This window comes from Schistocerca nitens, chromosome 9, assembly GCF_023898315.1.
Source record: "Schistocerca nitens isolate TAMUIC-IGC-003100 chromosome 9, iqSchNite1.1, whole genome shotgun sequence".
NCBI classification, from domain to species: domain Eukaryota; kingdom Metazoa; phylum Arthropoda; class Insecta; order Orthoptera; family Acrididae; genus Schistocerca; species Schistocerca nitens.
Genome location: NC_064622.1, coordinates 298,850,763 through 298,870,965, shown reverse-complemented (window position 1 = coordinate 298,870,965; position 20,203 = coordinate 298,850,763). Strand labels below are relative to the sequence as shown.

The following is a 20,203-nucleotide window of genomic DNA, read 5'->3' as shown; positions in this document are numbered from 1 at the left end:
CCATTAATGTTAATTTATTAGCATATGGGGTGAAGCTTAATAGTTTGCTGTCTTCAATTGAATTGTTCAGTTCATAATTCTATAACCGTATTGTTCAGTTGACTGCGTTTTGAGGCTCTTAATGGTTTGCTGCCTACAGTTAAATTCTTCAGTTTCTGCTTCTAGAAGTGTACCGTTCATTTGTTTGCATTTATTGAAATTTCTCGGAATTACGTAAGATGTGTTACGAAATGCATAAATATTTGCTGTAAAATTTTGATCAACAAATTGTCTCTTCTGTTTTAAAGGTTATTTCTTAGAACCTGGCGTCTTACGATTCCCACCTCCTCGCTATTGATGCCATTTCACATTCTATTCCCAGACAAGTCCTTTTGTCAAAATATGGAAAACAGCACATTTCTCGGGTTCCTTGCCAATTATAGCTACTACTCAATTAGGAAGAATATCTAACTCAGTCTCCTAGATTACTGATCTTACCTGAAAGTTGAGTGCAACAGACTGCTACAATACATGAAATACAACGATAACTTGGTTGGATCTTATACCATTGTACTACCAAAATGGCCTACGCTGTGGAAGAGAATGGTATTGATGGTACGCTACTCGGAAAGAGTGCAACTCGGTAGTGCGCAGGGTGAACGTAAGCTAAATGCGCGTCTGTGGTCACCACTATCTGTGCAAGAAATTTTTAAAGAGGACCCCTGTTGTTTTTAAAAGAGGAGCCCTGTTGGTTTTAAAAGAGGAGCCCTGTTGGTTTTAAAACAGGAGCCCTGTTGGTTTTAAAAGAGGAGCCTTGCTATTTTAAAATAAGAGTCTTGGTTGTCCTAGAAAATGAGACTTGTACGCTCATGGTACAGAAGAAACACATGTCGAACTTACAAGGGGACCGCACCTACACATCATCACTGATTTCGTTCAAGTATACGGAACGCTTACGCAGAAATGGAAGTGACAGTAGTGCGAGCTTCACCGGCCAGGGGTCTGGAAAAAAAAATCATTTTCGGCGCGGATCGGGGAAGACATCGGCGCATGAACGTCAGAGCAGTTTCAGGTAGCGGTTGGCGTAGTGGAAGAATTAGAGAACACTAAACCGAAGGTCGTGGGGCCCAGTGCGTATGCGGAAACATTTTTTATACTTTTAATTTTAAATTTTTAGTTTCCTTAGAACGCAAATAAAGGTAAAATAATGCTCAATACATTTTATTTATTATTGTTTTCATAAGAATCATGAAAAGGTACGGGAAAGGAAAATCTGGGAATGTAAATAAATTTTTAAGAAAGAACCGTACTTAAAGCGCCCGTGTGTACTCTACAAAAACTTTTAAATAAGAGATTGTAATTGAAGCTTTCTGGACTTTGTATTGCGGCACTTTCACTTTTACTTTGGAGAAGACTGCATCAAAATATATTCTGATCTACATCACCATCTATCCTCGTCAATATTGGCCGAAATCTTTGGGTTCTGCTTGGTTTACTGTCGAATTCTACGATGAGAGATAACCTTTTATGAATGCAAACTAGGTCTCTTTTCTACGTTGTTGTTGTGGACTTCAGTCCAAAGACTGGTTTGATGCAATTCTCCAGGCTGCTCTACCGTGTGCAAGCCTCCTCATCTGCGAGTAACCACTGCAAAATACATCCTTCCGAAGCTGCTTACTGTATTCATCTCTTGGCCTCCCTCTACGGTTTTTATACCTCACGCTTCCCTTCAGTAATACATTCGTGATCCCTTGATGCCTCAGAATGTGTCCTATCAACCGACGCCTTCTTCTAGTCAGGTTGCGCCACAAATTTCTCTTGTCTCCAGTTCTATTCAGTACCTCCTCATTAGTTACGTGGTCTTCCCATCCGTTCTTCGGCGTTCTGGTGTAGCACCACATCTCAAAGGTTTATTATCCATGTTTCACTTCCATACATCGCTACACGCGATACAAATACTTTCGGAAAGAACTTCCTGACACTTAAATATATACTCGATGTTAACAAATTTCTCTTCTTGAGGAATCGTCCCTAATTCGACCATCATCAGTAATTTTGCATCTCAGATAGCAAATCTCACCTACTAGTTGAAGTGTCACGTTTCCTAATCTAATTCCCTCAGCATCACACGATTTAATTGGGCTACATTCCATTATCCTCGTTTTGCTTTTGTTGATATTCATCTTATATCCTCTTTTCAAGACACTGTCCATTCCGTTCAACTGCTCTTTCAAGTCCTTTGCTGTCTCTGACTGAATTACAATGTCAGCAGGAAACCTCCAAGTTTTTATTTCCTCTCCCTTGACTTTAATTCCTACTCCAGATTTTTCTTTTGTTTCCTTTACTGCTTGATCAATATACAGATTGAATAATAACGGGTATAGGCTACAAACCTGTCTCACTCCCTTCTCAACCATTGTTTCCCCTTCGTGCCCTCGACTCTTATAACTGCCATCTGGATTCTGCACAAATTGCAGATAGCCTTTCGTTCCCTGTATTTTACCCCTGCAACCTTTAGAATTTAAAAGACAGCATTCCCGTCAACATTGCCAAAACCTTCCTATAAGTCTACAAATGCTGTAAACATAGTTTTGCTTTTCCTTAACCTATCTTCTATGAGAAGGCATAGGACAATATTGCCTCGCATGTTCCAGCATTTCTTCTGAATCTTAACTGATCTTCCCCGAGGTCAGCTTCTACCAGTTTTTCGATTCTTTCGGGGAGCGATTCGTGTTAGTATTTTGCAACCGTGACGTACTAAACTGAGAGTTCGGTAATTTTCACATCTGTCAGCACCTGCTTTATTTGGAATTGGAATTAACATATTCTCCTTGAAGTCTGAGGGTATTTCACTTGTCTCACACATCTTGCTCACCAGATGTAAGAGTTTTGTCATGGCTGGCTCTCCAAAGGAATATTACCTACTTCCAATGGAATATTACCTACTTCCGGAGCCTTGTTTCGGCTTAGGTCTTTCAGTGATCTGTCAAATTCTTCACGCAGTATCATATCCCCCATTTCATTTTCATCTACATCCTCTTCTATTTCCATAATATTGCCCTCAAGTACATCTCCCTTGTATAAACCCACTATATACTGCTTCCACGTTTCTGCTTTCCTTTCTTTCCTTAGGATTGGTTTTCCATCTGATCTTTTGATATTCATACAGGTGGTTCTCTTTTCTCGAAAGGTCTCTTTAATTTTCCTGTAGGCAGCATCTATCTTACCCCTAGTGATATACGGTTCTACGTCCGGACATTTGTCCTCTAGCCATTCCTGTTTAGCCATCCGCAGCAATCTCATTTTTAGACGTTTGTGTTCCCTTTCGCCTTCGACATTTATTGCGTTTTTATATTTTCTCCTTTCATCGATTAAATTCAATATCTCTTGTGTTACCCAAGGATTACTAGTAGCCCTTGTCTTTTTACCTACTTCATCCTCTGCTCTTTTTTACAGAAACTTTAAAACAGCCATGTAATGGTTCAAATGCGAGATGCCGAGGAAATTACTTTTTCCCCGGTGTTCACGCTGAATATCACCCCAGCATGCGTAAATCATCAACTGCAAAATAACAGAAATATCTAATTTTACACATAAAGTTCTTGTGTATGCCATTCAATCCCTAACTGTAAATTTATTTTCAGTCTCAGATTTTTCTTTGCCTTTCCTCCGCATACCTTTTATGGAAATAGTAATAAGTACAATATATATATCATTATTTAGATTTAGTTGCAGTCTAAGTAACGTCAAAGCTGAAAATAAAAAAGTTTCCGCATCAGAACTCGTCTTCACGACCCCACGATTACCGTACCGTAATCTTTCCACTTTGTCAACCGCTGCCTTGAAACTATGCTAATGGCTAGTAATTCGCCAGATCCGCACTAAAAATGCTATTTTCTTTTTCCTAAACGCTAGGCCGTCTCGAGATCGTTCTCAAGTAACTTTTATTTCTGTCCAATAATTGTATATGTGATAAGTCTGGGCGAAACAAGAGATAGACGAGTAAGTGCAGTCCCGGCGTGTTTTAGGAGAGCGACCCTTGCTCCTTTTAAAAGCAGAAACATTCACTCCAGAAAAAGAGTTAGCTCTTGAAGAGGACTTCCTTTTTTTTAAGAAGCAAGTCGTAGCCTTAAGAGTGAAGTATTTTTGTGTTAGAAGAGGTGTCTTTTTTGCGTTAGAAATTTAGCTCTGATCTAAGAAAGGATACGTCAGTTTTAGACAAAAAAGAGAAGTCCGGTTTGTTTGAGAAGAAGAGTAATATTTAGAGGAGGAGCAATGTTCTTTTCAGAAGAGGACGTTTATTTGCTTCTAAAAGTGAACTTTTCTTTGTTACTAAAGGGCTAAAGTTATTTTTCTTTAGAGGAGGGATTATATTGGCTTTGGAAGATGAATCCTATTTGTTTTGGGAGAGTTATCATGTTTGGAAAGGATTTTTTTTTTCTTTTCCTTCGAAGAGGAACCGTAGCTATAATTGTACAGGGTGGTTATAATCAAACTTTCACTGCCAGTGTAGACGGAAAACTATTTACTGTGTGAGTACCCAACTGCATACGAATGATGATCAGACTGTATGCTGCATTGTTATTAGTCATTGTGTTATGACTTGCAGTTAGGCACCCGCACTGCACGGTTCTAGGCACCTAAACAGCCTACTTACAGTGTGTGAATTCCTAAGGCACCAAACTGCTGAGGTCATCGTTCCCTAGACTTACGTACTACTTAAACTAACTTATGCTAAGAACAGCACACACACCCTTGCCCGAGGGAAGACTCGAACCTCGGGCGGGCAGGCCGAAGTGGCCGAGCGGTTCTAGGCGCTTCAGTTTGGAACCGCGTGACCACTACGGTCGCAGGTTCGAATCCTGCCTCGGGCATGGATGTGTGTGATGTCCTTAGGTTAGTTAGGTTTAAGTAGTTCTAAGTTCTAGGGGACTGATGACCTCAGATGTTAAGTCCCATAGTGCTCAGAGCTATTTGAACCATTTTGAACTGGCTTGTTCCGTAGCCTCTTCTCTACAGTTCCAGTTAGCAGGAAGACTTAGTGTTGAAAAGTTGTGTTGTTATAGTGTAAAGTATGGAACCCCGCGCAGAAGGTCGGTCAGTGAGATTTAAGCAACGTGCAATCATTGAATTCTTGACAGCAGAAGGTGTCACACCTAGAGAATGAAAGCGATTTATGGTGATTGTGTTGTGTGTCATTGGGCGAGTAAATTTAAAGATGTTGAGGCGGAAACATCTGACCTGCGTGACAAACAGAGTTGGACGTCTTGTGACAGCAACCACCGAGTTTCACAAGCAAACTGTTGACGGACTGATTCAAGACGATCGTCTTATAACTTAGAGAGAAACTTCAAGCACAATCGGCATTTCACAAGAATGTATGGGTCACACGTTTTCCTGCATGAAAATGCCAAACCAAACACTTCACGTGCCACCACAGGAGAACTTCAGAGACTGAATCTCACCACCGTACGGCATCCTCCACACAGTCAAGATTTAGCACCGTCTGACTTCCATCTGTTCCCGATAATGAAAGACGATCTGCGGGGACACCATTATGCTTCTGATGAAGACGTTGAGAGAACTGTGAGACTGTGATTGCGAAAACAGAGTGTCGACTTCTAAGACCTGGCGGCAGTTGTTATGAATTTATTTGAAACAGATTTTAAGTACCTGTTTAACAGAAGGTAGTGAAACGGAGCTCACAAAAATGTTAGAGTTAAAAAATTTCACAATTTCAAGAGAGTCCATTACAACGGACTCTAGGACTTGGTGGCACATAAGTAAGGTGAAAAATTTAAAAAAAAGTGATTTGTTGATAGTTTACTCGATGAAATACAGTATTACTACGCGTCTATCATTTAAGCACTGTTATAAATTTTTAAAACATAAACTAAAGTATGACAACATTATTTCCGATGATATTCGAGAAACAGATCGTGTATGTTGTTAGACAGAGGAAATCTGAACAGAATTGGCACTTTATTTTGGTTTTCTTCGTGCAGTCAGTGCTCTTGCACTTCACGCTATTTTTCAGTTCAATCAACTCTGACGAACAGACTGCAGCATGTGAACGTCATTGTAAAGGATGCCGTCTTCACATTTCAGGAATTGAGTTCTCTTCTTCTTCTTCACAATGTTACTTCTCTCAGACACTTAATAAATAGCCTGCATTTCTTCATTTGAAATCAGTATACTGCAGGGTGTTCTTCTTTGCCTCAACATTTTTAATTAGATTAATCAAAGTTTACAACGGACGCACTTACATCTGTATCGCGCTGCCTCCAGAAGGGGAAGAAGGGAAAAATCTCAAGTCGCTTTTTACATAGGTAACATTATCGTACGTGCGTAAAACAAAGATTAGTACAAAATCAGGAGATTCTAGATGTGAATGCTCGAAAAGTTTTGCCATTTTATAGGTACATATTTTTGCTTTTCAATTAATGTAACTTCCAGAGTTCGACAAACTCTTTATTCAGGTACAAGAGCGCGTCTTCTTGGCTTCATTATAAGATGCATTATAGCATCTGTCCAGACACTCTGTGACCATGATGGCATTGAGACGCAGGACGAGCCAGAAATAGAAGAGCGCTCTGTAGTGTAACCTTTGGGTCGTCGCACGAATGACAAAATGGACGCTATCGAAAAAAGTGATCGTGAGGCAGAATAGCAACTGAAATCGTTCAACGGAGGGAAGGCCACTGGGCCCGACTGGATTCCCGTACGATTCTACATAGACCATGCGAAATAAATTGCCCCTCTTCTGGCTGCAGTGTACCGTAGATCCCGAGAGTAGATAAGTGTTCCTACCGATTAGAAAAAAACACAGGGAATTCCTGTTTTCAAGAAGGATCTCGAACAGACTTACTGAACTATATATATATATATATATATATATATATATATATATATATATATATATATATATATATATATATATATATGACGTCCATCAATTATAGAATTTTGAGACATGTTTTATGTTCGCGTATTACGACATTTCTGGAGGCCGAAAAACTCGTCTGTGGGGAGCAACATAGGTTTCGAAAACAACAGTCATGTGAACCCTAGCTCGCTCTGTGCATCCACGAGACTCAGAAAGCAGTACATACAGGCTGCCAGATAGATACCGTTTTCCTTGACTTCCGGAAGGCATTCGATACAGTTCTGCACTGCTGCCTGATGAACAAAATACGGGCGTATCGAATATCAGACCAGCTGTGCATTGAAGAGTTTCTAGCAAACACAGCACAGCGTGTCATTCTCAATGGAGAGAAGTCTTCAAGCGTAAAGGTAACTTCCAGCGTGCCCTAGGGGAGTCTTATAGGTTTGCTACTTTTAACATTAAATGTAAATTATCTAGGGGATAACGTAGGAAATTTCACGAGGATTCTCGTGGTTGATGCTGTTGTATGCACAGAAGTCGCAATGCTAGTAAATTGTGCCGAAATGCAGGAAGACCGGTAGAGGACCGACGCTTGGTACAATGAGTAGCAGTCGACCCGCAACATAAACAAATATAACGTACTGGGAATATGTAGGCAGAAAGATTCTTCATCGTATAATTACACAATTACAGAACAAAAACTGGAAGCAATTACTTCGATAAAAGACCTAGGAGAACGTGTACAGTGTGGTCTGAGGGGGAACGACCACGAAAAATGAATCGCGAGTAAGGCAGCTGCCAGACTGCGATTAACTGGAGGAATCCTTAGGGAATGTAGTTCAAAAATGGTTCAAATAGCTCTAAGCACTATGGGACTTGACATCTGAGGTCATCAGTCCCCTAGAACTTAGAACTACTTAAACCTAACTAACCTAAGGACATCACACACATCCATGCCCGAGGCAGGATTCGAATCTGCGACTGTAGCAGTCGCGCGGTTCCGGAATGACGCGCCTAGAAACGCTCGGCCACCGCGGCCGGCCCCTAGACTTAGAACTACTTAAACCTAACTAACCTAAGGACATCACACACACCCATGCCCGAGGCAGGATTCGAACCTGCGACCGTAGCAGCAGCGCGGTTCCAGACTGAAGCGTCTAGAACCGCTCGGTCACAGGGGCCGGCTGTAAATGTAGTCCATCAACAAAGGAAGTAGGTTGCAAAGACTCGTTCTACCAGTATTTGAATACTGCTGGTCATGCTGGGATCCATACCAGATAGGACTGATGGAGGAAATAGAGCAGATCCGACGAACAGCGCGTTTCGCTACGGGTTCATTAAGTAAGTACGAAAGCGTCAGAGAGATGATCAATCAACTCCAGCGGCAGACGCAGCAAGAGAGGCGTTCTGCATCACGGCATGGTTTATTGTTAAAGTACTGAAAGCGTACGTTCCGAGAGGAGGCAACAAATATATTATTTCCTTTTACGTATATCTTGCGAAAAGACGATAAAGATAAAATTAAAGAGATTCTACCCCGCACGAAGGCTTACCGACAACCGTTCTTCCTCCGAACTTCAAGCGACTAGAAAAGGAAAAGCGGGAAATGGCAGTGGTACACAAAACACCCTCTGCCACCCACCGTAAGACGGCTTGCGAAGTATAGATGAAGATGTTGATGTAGGTATCGTGTTCACACTCGCACCATAAGCCGCAACTAGTAGTAACACTCGGCTGTCATACACAGCAGAAACCAGGTGGGACAACCACTTCCGTGACTTGGCCACTCGGTTTAGTTACACTGCTGAAGTCTTAAAACAAGTACACTACTGCTCATTAAAACTGCTACACCAAGAAGAAATGCAGATGATAAACGGGTATTCATTGGACAAATATATTATACTCGAACTGACGTTTTATTACATTTTCGCGCAATTTGGGTGCATAGATCCTGAGAAATCAGTAGCCAGAACAACCACCTCTGGCCGTAATAACGGCCTTGATACGCCTGGGCATTGAGTCAAACAGAGCTTGGATGGCGTGTAGAGGTACAGCTGCCCATCCAGCTTCAACACGATACCACAGTTCATCAAGAGTAGTGACTGGCGTATTGTGGCGAGCCAGTTGCTCGGCCACCATTGACCAGACGTTTTCAGTTGGTGAGAGATCTGGAGAATGTTCTGGCCAGGTCAGCAGTTGAACATTTTCTGTGTCCAGAAAGACCCGTACAGCACCTGCAAGATGCGCTCGTTCATTATCCTGCTGAAATGTAGGGTTTCGCAGGGATCGAATGAAGGGTAGAGCCACAGGTCGTAACACATCTGAAATTTAACATCTGAAATGTAACGTCGACTGCTCAAAGTACCGTCAATGTGAACAAGAAGTGACCGAGACGTGTAACCAATGGCACCCCATACCATCACGTCGGGTGATACGCCAGTATGGCGAGGACGAATACGCGCTTCCAATGTACGTTCACCGTGATGTCGCCAAACACGGATGCGATCATCATGATGCTGTAAACAGAACCTGGATTCATCCGTAAACATGACGTTTTGCCTTTCGTGCACCCAGGTTCGTCGTTGAGTACACCATCGCGGGCGCTCCTGTCTGTGATGCAGCATCAAAGGTAAGCGCACCCATGGTCTCCGAACTGATAGTCCATGCTGCTGCAAACGTCGTCGAACTGTTCGTGCATACGGTTTTTGTCTTGCAAACGTCCCCATCTGTTGAGTCAGGGATCGAGACGTGGCTGCACGATCCGTTACAGCCATGCGGATAAGATGCCTGACATCTCGACTGCTAGTGTTACGAGGCCGTTGGGATCCAGCACGGCGTTCCGTATTACCCTCCTGAACCCACCGATTCCATATTCTGCTGACAGTCATTGCATCTCAACCAACGCGAGCAGCATTGTCGCGATACGATAAACCGCAATCGCGATAGGCTACAATCCGACCTTTATTTAAGTCGGAAACGTGATGGTACGCATTTCTCCTCCTTACACGAGGCATCACAACAACGTTTCACCAAGCAACGCCGGTCAACTGCTGTTTGTGTATGAGAAATCGGTTAGAAACTTTCCTTATGTCAGCACGTTGTAGGTGTCTCCACCGGCGCTAACCTTGTGTCAATGCTCTGAAAAACTAATCATTTGCGTATCACAGCATCTTCTTCCTGTCGGTTAAATTTCCGCGTCTGTAGCACGTCATCTTCGTGGTGTAGCAATTTTAATGGCCAGTGGTGTAGTAAGTACCCAGGCTCAGTGGACACGTGGTCTATCTGCAGATTATTTTACCGGAAGCTTCCAGAGGCAGCGGGAGGCTCCCTGCAGCCGGTGGAGGCGGTAACCCGTAGAGCTGGGGGCGGCCGCGACCCGCCTTCGGCATTTCCGGCCTAGGGGCAGCGTGCGTCTTTTGTTTCCTCTGCAAGGACGCCCGCCCGGGTTTCGGCAACTCAGCTGGCTGCCGAGTCCACAGGCCTACTGGTCAAGGCTCCACACTTGCGTTCGGGCTTCCACAAAAAAGCTACACGCCCTCGCTTTCCTTGACCCGTATAAGCTTCCGATGATAATAATCGGCGTATGGCCACCTGAGAACACACGTTAACTGCTCACAGGCAGGTAATAATGTGAAAAGAGTGAACGATAAAACACAGTACTTAGAAGCTGGAGCTGCTCTCGTGGAATTTCCCCAAACTTGCGTCGAGATGTAGCAGTGTCAGTAGATTTGTAGAGATTGATGTGTTGGTGAATGTGCCAACACCTTGTAGATAGAGGAGGCCGAAATGCACGCTATCTAACGCAGACGGGCGTGAATTCTGGAACAGGATAAGTAGTGAATTCTAATAAGAAAAGTATGCAGCTCCTCTAATACTTAACTTTTATTTATCCTTGTTGTGAATACAGCATTCTTGATGAGACATTTCATACGATAACTATCAAACTATGTAAGGCTAATGGCGCCTTGCTAAGTCGTAGCCATTAACTTAGCTGAAGGCTATTGTCTCTCGGCAAATGAGAGCAAAGGCTTCGTCCGTATAGTTGCTAGCAACGTTGTCGTACAACTGGGCGAGTTCTCGTACGTCTCTCGAGACCTGCCGTGTGGTGGCGCTCGGTCTGCGATCACACAGTGGCGACACGCGGGTCCGACATGTACTAATGGACCGCGGCCGATTTAAGCTGCCACCTAGCAAGTGTGGTGTCTGGCAGTGACACCACAGAGATACTGTCTTTTTTAGGCTTCCGCGTCTCAATCGATATAAACGGAACCCTTGCAGGATCACTTTGTTGCCCTCTGTCTGTCCGACTGTTAAAAATCCTTCCTCTCAGGGACAGGTAGAGGAGTATCAAGTTGACATTTATATCGGATACTAACAGCCACGGTCCCTTGGTGGTGTAAAAGAATGAAACTTCTAAATTAATGCACTCAAAAGATACGACATATTATGTCACATATTTTGATAGTTGAAGGAGGAGTATGTAAGATCAAAATCATCAAAAGCAAAACGAGGATAACGGAATGTAGTCGAGTTACCTCGGGTGATGCTGAGGGAATTAGATTAGGAAATGAGACACTTGAAGTAGTAAAGGAGTTTTGCTATTTGGGGAGCAAAATAACTGTTGATGGTCGAAGTAGAGAAGATATAAAATATAGACTGGCAATGGCAAGGAAAACGTTTCTGAAGAAGAGAAATTTGTTAACATCGAGTATAGATTTAAGTGTCAGGAAGTCGTTTCTGAGAGTATTTGTATGGAGTGTAGCCATGTATGGAAGTGAAACATGGACGATAACTAGTTTGGACAAGAAGAGAATAGAAGTTTTCGAAATGTGGTGCTACAGAAGAATGCTGAAGATCAGATGGGTAGATCACATAACTAATGAGGAGGTATTGAACAGAATTGGGTAGAAGAGGAATTTGTGGCACAACTTGACTAGAAGAAGGTATCGGTTGGTAGGACATGTTCTGACACATCAAGGGATCACCAATTTAGTAATGGAGGGCAGCGTGGAGGGTAAAAATCGTAGAGGGAGACCAAGAGATGAATACACTAAACAGATTCAGAAGGATGTAGGCTGCAGTACGTACTGGGAGATGAAGCAGCTTGCACAGGATAGAGTAGCATGGAGAGCTGCATCAAACCAGTCTCAGCACTGAAGACCACGACAACATTTTGATATGAAACTTCCTGGCAGATTAAAACTGTGTGCCAGGCCGAGACTCGAACTCGGGACCTTTGCCTTTCGCGCGCAAGTGCTCTACCAACCAGTTTTAATCTGCCAGGAAGTTTCATATCAGCGCACACTCCGCTGCAGAGTGAAAATCTCATTCTTGAAACATCCCCCAGGCTGTGGCTAAGCCATGTCTCCGCAATATCCTTTCTTTCAGGAGTGCTAGTTCTGCAAGGTTCGCAGGAGAGCTTCTGTAAAGATAGGAAGGTAGGAGACGGGGTAATGGCAGAAGTAAAGCTGTGAGGACGGGGCGTGAGTCGTGCTTGGGTAGCTCAGTTGGTAGAGCACTTGCCCGCGAAAGGCAAAGGTCCCGAGTTCGAGTCTCGGCCCGGCACACAGTTTTAATCAGCCAGGAAGTTTCATATCAGCGCACACTCCGCTGCAGAGTGAAAATCTCATTCTGGAAACATTTTGATAGTTGCAATTCATTCTCCAAAAGTTACAGGGTTCTTCACGTTGGCCTAGAATCATGAAATGTGGAAAGAAGCAAGGACTCACAGTAAAACCGAATGAAGAAATCTGAAAATTGTAAATTTGTAAATTCATCAGACGAAAATAAAATTTCTTGTCATTTGGTACCTGATATTTTGTCTGTCCGTCCGTCTATTAAGACCCATTTATCCGAGGATCGTATAGACACAGTAAGTTGAAATCTGTCACACACTAAGGTCTGTCGTCCCGCTTCTGAATCAACGCAATCATCAGATACCTCCACTTTTGATACGTGCTTTGATACTCCCGAACTCTCTTATCAAAACCTGTAGGATACTTCCCGTTGGCAAGAAGCAAGGTTTAACCGCAGAAGTAATTTGTATTTATATTACACGAAAACAAAATTCTTTTCTCATTCGGTGGCTACCACCAAATTTACAATTAAAATGTTCTCGGAAGTATTCGAATTCACAAGACCAATATCTTGCCAGTATCAGTGTCTTTAATAGGTAAATATCGTCGAGATTCTAGGAAAAATGATTCAAATGTCTCTAAGCACTATGGGACTTAACATCTGAGGTCATCAGTCCTCTAGACTTAAAACTACTTAAACCTAACCTGAGGACATCGCACATAGCCATGTCCGAGGCAGGATTCGAACCAGCGACCGTAGCAACAGCGCGGTTCGAGAATCTAGGATATTGGTTTTCTTTCCAGTCATCAGTCCTGTGACTCCTATGATGTGGCCCGCCATGAATTCCTCTTTGTGCCAATCTCTTCACCTCAGTGTAGCGCATGAACCCTACTTGTGACACAGAAATTTGGAAACTGTTCGCGAAATAGTGACCCGCAGTAATGCCATCCCCTACCAACTAACCACCCTCACCATACTCTGCCCCCGACTGTTTAATAAAACTGCCACAGCTTCAAACTGGATGAGTGTAGTCAGGGCGGGTACAGGGGTTAGACAAGAATATGGAATAAGGTTAAACATAAATGCAGATGATAACCATAAGTGCAGGTTGCGCAGTTGTATTTGAGCACGAACGGCACTTGTGGAATGCTCTCAACACGTTTCAAGCGGCAGTTGAGTTGAGAACAGTGTTCTGTGTTGTTGTGAGAGCATTATGTCGGAACTAAGTGAGTTCGAAGCTGTGCGAATTGTTGGTGCTCGTATGGTGGGTGGTTCCGAAACCAAGGGAACCAAAGTGTTTGGTGTTTCAATAGGCTCAGTAACGAAGATTTATATCTCATACCCGGAAAGCGGATAAAGTTATCCGCCAAGTTACAGCGAGGATGAAAGTGTGTGTTAAGTGAACGTGACAGACGGTCACTGAAGAGGACTCAGACGAAAATAAGATGACGGCAGCTGCGTAAGTCAGCGCAGAAATAAATGATGCCAAACCTGTCAGCATCAAAATAATAAGAAGAGAGCTCCATAAGCAGGGAACTGCAGGGCGACCTGGAATTCCATAACGACTCTTCAGTGGTAAACGTCCCCGCAACAGGGAAGCGTGGTGCCGAAGCCATAAAACCTGCACTATGGAGCGATGGAAGAAGGTCAGTAGGTGGGATGAGCCTTGTTTCGCACTGTTTCCAACTTCTCGCTAAGTTTACGTCCCAAGAGTGAAACATCGCGAGCGTTAGCTGATGATGTGGACTGCCATATCATGATGTTCTATGAGTTCCACGGTTATTCTGCAAGATCTCATTACTATCAAACATTATGTCACCATTCTCCCTGAACAGATCCATCCCATGGTACAGTTTTTGTTGCCCAATGTTGATGCCGGCCGAAGTGGCCGTGCGGTTAAAGGCGCTGCAGTCTGGAACCGCAAGACCGCTACGGTCGCAGGTTCGAATCCTGCCTCGGGCATGGATGTTTGTGCTGTCCTTAGGTTAGTTAGGTTTAACTAGTTCTAAATTCTAGGGGACTAATAACCTCAGCAGTTGAGTCCCATAGTGCTCAGAGCCATTTGAACCCAATGTTGATGCTGTGCTGCAGCTCGTATTGTCCAGGACAGGTGAGCACGAATATGAACTGTTGCGTCTACCTTAGCCAACATAGATACCATTCCTCAATACTATTGAGCGTGATCTTCTTTGGAGGGAAGGGTGTGTGATCGCTGTCCACCTTCACTATCGTTAGCTGAACTTGCCACTATTTTGCGAGAAGAATTGCGTAAGATTCCTTTGAAAACCGTACGTGATCAGTATTTTATCAATAATTATAAAGAATCCGCCTCCATTGGAAATAGAAGCCGGATGTTAAACTAGCTTTCAGCGCGGATAACCACGCCTTCTTCGGAACACACTAAAACTACAAACTGCCTAGAGAGGCATGGTCCAACATTAATAAAGAACGCCCAAAAGAGCAAAAGACTCGCATAAAATGTAAAATAAAAGGTACGTCAAGAGCTGTACTTAGCTCAAACGTCAGAAGCGTGCTTCCTCACCCCAGCCAAAGTTCGCTGGGCCGTGGCTCTCAGGTAAACTGAGGTGGCGCCGGCAGCTAGGCTGTGAGAATTTCAGAAAGAAACGCGCATGCGCAAACTGAGAAAGCGTCTTCTTCCATGTGATTGGCATAAAATGTGTTACGAAAGTGATCCAATAACCGGGTCAAAGGCGCAGGAAGTTAATGCTTGAACATGTATAATGTCCTAGCTCGAGGACGATTTTATAGAACTATAGAACATGGATAGGCTGAACTATATATGTGGAATAGCAAATTCCACGGATGGTCAAAACGAATGCTCGCAGGACAGACAAAATACCATCAGCTAAAAGCAGCCTAAAAAAATGGAGAATGAATAACCCATTTTTCAATTACTTGGGGTCGGTGATAGTATTTGATGACCACGCTTGGATAAGCGTGTAAATTTATTATATTTAATTCTAAGCGCTATTGGCCAGAAAAAGGGTCAAATCAGTGTGACAGGCTTAAGGTAATGTGAAACGTCCCCTTAGAAAAATTAATGAATTACTGTGCTGATAAACCTCTTACATTATTTGATTTTCAAACATCTGAGCAAAACTGAACGTACTCAGACATTCACTAAAGTGACACACAATATTTTTAGCGCAACGCAATCTGACTTTCAGTAATCCCTACAAAAGAATGGCCCTGACTAACAATAACCTACACCTTTCATGAATTCTTACCTCACAAAAATCTTTGTTACTCGAACTACTGCAATACAGCGAGCGCCAATACTGCCAGCTAAATAAGAGATCCTAACTACTGAAGGCACTAACTACTGATAGGCATAGTTAGCAAATGAAACATTTTGATAAAGAACAAACAATGTATTTACCTTAACAGTGTTCAAAAGTCATAATATATATATCATTTCATGACATCCAGTCTTACAAATTTGCTGTCTCTGATGGACACACGTCCAGATCATCCGCTCTCAAAACTCCGCCATCTCTCTCCCCACATCCACCACTGCTGGAGGCTCGCCTCCAACTGCGCAATGCTACGCGCTGTTAACATCCAGCTGCCCAACACTACAATAGTAAACAACAATGCAATCCAGCCACAGACTGCACACAGCACAGCCAGTGATTTTCATACAAAGCGCTACGTGGCGTTACCAGCATAAAATCCTAATCAGCCTACTTACAAATGTCGTGAAAAGACGTACAACGTCGCCTTAATCGCCCTTAATACTTAATAATCGACAGAGGTCATTTTGAATAGTGCTATCGGACATGTACCAAAATAGTGTAAAAAGAAGCTAAAGCTAAACTATTTTCTTAAAATCAGGTACTTGAGGCACTGAACCATGAAGCTTAATCAAATGAGGTCTGTGAACGCATATAGCGTGGAACAGACAAACTACCTTTATGTTCTAATAGCTGTGTATGTATATTAGCCGTATATGTATGTTAAGCCCGTTACGTTATTTGACGTTCCACGCCAATTTTTTGCTATAAAGTTGACTCCGGGAACTTGCAGTCTCCAGTGACGGACACTCACCTGAAGATGGCTGGACGATTGCCAGCCGAAATATCGTGGCAAGAAGTCAACATGATCCGGCTGCAATCCCGAAAACTCATCGAACATTACAGGTTTGTTCTTCCAACTTATCAGCAATAGCGTACTTATTTCCATAATGAGAGCTAGCTGCCATTCATCACACGAGCTAGAAATTTTGTCTAAGTCGTCTTGTATCCTCCTACAGTCACTCTACTTCGACACCTTACCGTACACCACAGCATCTTCAGCAAACAACCGTAGATTTCTGCCCACCCTGTCCGCCAAATCATTTGTGTATACTGAGAACAATAGCGGTCCTATCACACTTGCCTGGGACACTCCTGACGATAGCCTTGTTTCCGATGAACACTCACCCTCGAGGAAAATATACTGGGTTCTATTATATAAGAAGTCTTCGCGCCACTCACATATACGTGAACTTATTCCATATATTCATACATTCATTAACAGCCTGCTATGAACCACCGTATCAAATGCTTTCTGGAAATATAGAAATATGGAATCTGCCTTTTGCCCTTCATCCACAGTTCACAGCGTATCATGTGAGTAAAAGGCAAGCTGAGTATCGCACGAGGTATGCTTTCATAAAACCATGCTGATTCGTGGACAAAACTTCTCAGTCTCAAGAAAGTTCAATATATTCGAACTGAGAATTTGTTCAAGAATTCTGCAGCAAACCGAAATTACGGATATTGGTCTGTAATTTTGCGGGTCCGCTCTTTTACCTTTCTTATGTACTGGAGTCACCTGCGCTTTTTTCTAGTCACTCGGGACTTTCTGCTAGGCGAGAGATTTACGATAAATGCAGGCTAGGTAAAGGGCCAACGCCATAGACTCGTGATCATTTTCTGGGGCTTTTGTCCCATTTCAAAGCGGGGTCGGCCCTGTTACTATATATTTGGCGTCGTTAGTGTCAGAGGGTGGCTGGATGCCCTTCCTATCGTCACCCCATACTCCCTGGGACGGAGTTAGTGTACCCCAGCTGTTTGCATCTAGTGTAAGCCATGAAATAGTGCAAACGTTTGCAAACGTCTGCCAGTCGTGTAACTGAGGCGGGACACGGGACCAGCCCGGTATTCGCCTGGTAGGCTGTGGAAAACCTTCTAAAAACCACATTCAGGCTGGTTGTTAATCTGCCAGGCGGATTCGATCCGGAGTCGGCGCGCCTACTCGAGTCCAGGAGGCAGCGGATTAGCGCTCTCGGCTAACCTCGCGCGTGCCAACGCCATAGAGTACTCTTTGTAAAACCGAATCCAGACTTGGTGATTTATTTGCTTTCAAATCTCTGTTGTTTCTCTACGATAGGGATGCTTATTGCTACGTCGTCCATACGGGAGTCGGTCCGCTGATCAAATGAGAGTATGTTTCCACGAATCTCCTGTGTGAACGATTTCTCGAACGTGAAATTTAAATTTCGACTTTCGTTTTGCTACCTTCAACTACCACACCAGACTGGTCAAAAAGGAGCTGAATGGAAGCCTTACACCCGCTTAGCTATTTTACATAGGACCAGAATTTTGTCGGGTTGTCTGTCAGGTCGGTAGCCAAGGTGTGACGATGGTAGCTGTTTTGTGCTTCGCGCTTAGATCTTTCTACCGACGCACAAATCTGTACTAACCTTCACTTGCCGTCATTTGTGCGTCCTCTTTTCAACCAAGAGTGCAACAGCGCCCGCTTCCTCAGTATCTTCCGAATTTCGTTATTAAACCATGGTGGATCTTTTCCATCATTTATCCGCTTACTAGGTACATAACTCTTCAGACCACGATTTATAATATACTTAAACTTAGACCATAATTCTTCTACATCCATCTTGCTGGAACTATGTGAAGTCAATTCACTGTCTAAGTGAAATGCTAACAATTTACCCGTTCAGTGAGAACTGGCAGTCAATACAGAAAGTGAAAAGTGTGTCTAAACTTGTCTGCAATTCCTTACGATCGTTCCGTGACGATACATTCCTGTTTACAACATAATCGTCGCGAACGATCTTGTTATACTGTCGGCTCTATCCAATTCAGTGTTTGTGTTTATTGGGAACATTAGCGGCCTTGTTATGCTTCTTTGCGGCTCACTTGACGTTACTGTCGCATCTACGGTTCTTTTTACTAAACCGAGACCCAGCCAGCCACATATTTGCGAGTACACTGCGTAGGGTCATATCTTTGTTAGTAATCGACCTTTAGGTGATCTACTTATGTGACTATAATTGGAACGGCGTTTCTGTCCCTTTTGTTTTAACAAAAACACTAGTTTCAAGATCGGTACACATTGAGGGCTCGGCGCACAACACATACTACTGGCTGGCTATAGTTACTCAAAGAATGCACATTGTGAAACACTACGAGATGGCGCATGAATCCCGTCCGTCGTGCTGCTGTGAAAAGTTCAGTCAGAGTTAAATACCAAACATATTCCATGGTCGAAGCGTATCTCGCCAACAAGACGTGACGTGACATGGTGGAGGAGGGTGTGTTGGGACTGACTCTGGCGTTCATGACGTCACAAAAAAGCAGTAAGTGTATAACAGCACTGACTGGTGACCTGGACTGTAAGGTACTCTCTTAGGTTTCTGCCTAACCGCACCTCCGGAAATTGCGACATAATCGCATATAAATAACTAGATTTCTGTGACAGGCAAGGATATGAATGTTACTGATGCTCATTTCACTCGCAACATTTAAAGCTGTTCTCTTAGATTCCTATTTAATCACGCCTCGGAAATCTCGACATATCCAGAAAAGACACCAAAATATTTGTGACAGACCAGGATACAAATGCCATTACTGGAAAGTGAAGAAACTCATTCCTGAAAAGGCGTGCTCTTGTATATAAATAACATCGAATATTCACAGATCAACTTTTGTTACATCGTTGCATTAACAAGTATGTCCCCAGAATCTGTTACAAAGGCGGAGATAAAAAATTCCCCCCCCCCTCCGATATAGAACAGCCAGAAAAGTGATAAATATTATAAAATATTTTGACAAACAAACAATGATCATGAATTAATTCATAACTATAGCTTTTACTTAGAAGATTATTTTAACTTCGTATTAAGTGCAGTACAGTTCTGGGATGCGATAGTGCATCGTTCTTCGTAACAACATCGGCACTGTATCATCGTCCTTACGCGCCGATACCAGGTAGCACGGGAGTTAGGTAACGTGTGTACGAGTACAGGTTGGGAGCAGAACGACGACATAATGGAAATTTCAAAAATGGTTCAAATGGCTCTGAGCACTATGGGACTCAACATCTTAGGTCATAAGTCCCCTAGAACTTAGAACTACTTAAACCTAACTAACCTAAGGACATCACACACACCCATGCCCGAGGCAGGATTCGAACCTGCGACCGTAGCAGTCCCGCGGTTCCGGACTGCAGCGCCAGAACCGCTGGACCACCGCGGCCGGCATGGAAATTTCGGTCTAGCCGTTAGTCGTGTACGGAAAGCGAAAGCTGTTAAGGCTGCCGCTCGCATAAAACGAGGAATCCCTGTTATTCTCGTTCCTATTCGGCACTAATTTTCACTGTCATCATTCCCTGATACAACCGATGGTTGTTCGTATTCGCAACTGCGAATAGGTTTGATGTAGTTCCGAAATGCGTTGATGGCATGAATCACATCCCCTGTTTTCAGGACAAGCATGACAAGGTACCAGATGTTTA

General features: G+C 43.3%; 1 non-coding gene across 1 annotated transcript; it reads left to right on the top strand.

Moving 5' to 3' along the window:
• Nucleotides 1-12,356: 12,356 nt before the first annotated feature.
• Trnas-cga (transfer RNA serine (anticodon CGA)) lies at nt 12,357-12,431 on the top strand. The gene has a single exon. It is a non-coding gene; the product is annotated as a tRNA-Ser (tRNA).
• The last annotated feature ends 7,772 nt before the right edge of the window (nt 12,432-20,203 follow it).